Source organism: Rhagoletis pomonella, unplaced genomic scaffold (assembly GCF_013731165.1).
Source record: "Rhagoletis pomonella isolate Grant_MI unplaced genomic scaffold, Rhpom_1.0 Rhpom_scaffold_00009, whole genome shotgun sequence".
Taxonomy (NCBI): Eukaryota; Metazoa; Arthropoda; class Insecta; order Diptera; family Tephritidae; genus Rhagoletis; species Rhagoletis pomonella.
In genome coordinates, this window is record NW_023458563.1 from 15,277,812 (window position 1) to 15,279,557 (window position 1,746).

Genomic DNA, 1,746 nt, shown 5'->3' on the forward strand with positions numbered 1-1,746 from the left:
AGGTATAGTTTAGCCGTAAAAGGGGTGTAAAGAAAACATGATTGCCTATTTATATATAAGATATAACTCAATTCTGTAGCTACTCCAAATCGCCCTAACTAAGTCTTATGACTGAGCAATTGTATATAGAAGCATTGCGAATGAGTCAAGAAAATTTTTAAGCGCTTATATTTTGTCACCTACTTCACCGCTTTAAAATCCGACAGTTTTTTGATAATCTATGGAGCTGGCACCTTAGTCTGATATATAACTGAATTCTGTAGCTACTCCAGATCGCAGTAACTAAGTCGTATGACTGAGCAATTATATAAAGAAGCATTGAGAATGAGTCAAGAAAATGTTTAAACGCTTATATTTTGTCACCACCTTAGTTTCGTTGGATAAAACCATTTCCTTGACCTTTCTAATGACCTTCAAAGGGAAGGATTTAAGATTTTTTTCTTTTTTTGACCTGAAATTAGTATGCAGTGAAATTTTAAAAATGTTTTAACTACATATTTTTGCTGCTTTTGCGTAAAAAAATCCATTTCAATGGTCGTAAAACCGAAAAATGCATTTAAAATTAAAATTTAGGTAAAAAATACAGAAATCAAAATTTTCGCTTTTGAGGGTCAAGGTAGTTTTTTATTCAATGTGACCTTTAAAATTACTTTCAAAAGTAAAATTTTATATATTTTATATTTTTTTGCCTAAAAAAGGATGTAATGAACTCTTCAAAAATTTTGTTGAATGCGTTTTTCGGTTCTTGCGGCCGTGGAAATGGATACCTTCCCATAAGAATAGCAAAAATATGTGCTTAAAACTTTTTAAAAGGTTCACTGCATTCTATTTTTAGTTTAAAAAAGCGTTGTAAAAAGGAAACAAATATAAAACCCCTTCATTTGAAAGGTCAAGGTATTTTTTTATTAATCGAAACTATAATGCCTGAATTATTCATCTCAAAAGCCTTAAAACGCAATTGAATTTTTTTCGCTAGCTGTTCTCGTTCTCAAAATATTAGAATTTGTCACGAAAAAAGTTCAATTTCCACACTGTGCGGCGCTGTACAAAGCTAACGCAAGGACCAGATATATACACAGAGCAATTTAGGACCATTGACGTTATAAGCAGTTATTTGTTATATTTGTTTATACGTTAGTTTGTTCAGGAATGTTTAAAGATTACAATAAAAGGTTTTAAACAGCACTGGCAATTCATGCAAATTTACGCTTACAAGAAAACCAAACATACATATCACCTACGGTAAAAAAATAGCACCAACTGAAGTTAGCCTCACGCTTTTTTTTCATTGAGAAATATGGAATTTAGTGTATGCATTTACCTAATCTCGAAAATTACGATATTGCGAAATATGGTACAGTTTTGGCTATTACTATGCCCCCTCCCCTCTCGACCAAAGATCTGTTGGTATCATGTGTTAAAAACTAGTATGAAATAGCATTCGAAACCTTGGTGGACTTATGAATGCATTATTTAAAAAGTGAATATTTGCCAATTCCTCTGTCCATTTGTAAATATTCATGGCTTTCAGAAATCAGTATTTCAATAACAGGCTTATATTTTTTTACCTGGTGTAACTTTTTAATGCCTCAAAGAGATCGTGAGGATTAAAGTCTTATATAATTGCAGTAGCAGTAGTTTTCTCGTAACGCGCCTATAATAAAATTAAAACGAAGATAATAATTTATTCATAAGAAGTGAAATACTTTTGAATTTGCTGATACTAAACGTAAACTGTATTTTTTT

General features: G+C 31.2%; 1 protein-coding gene across 1 annotated transcript in view; it reads right to left on the reverse strand.

Moving 5' to 3' along the window:
• The window catches only part of LOC118745421, a gene marked incomplete at its 5' end in the record, with an annotated part of 24,341 nt that overhangs the window by 757 nt on the left and 21,838 nt on the right, over window positions 1-1,746 (reverse strand).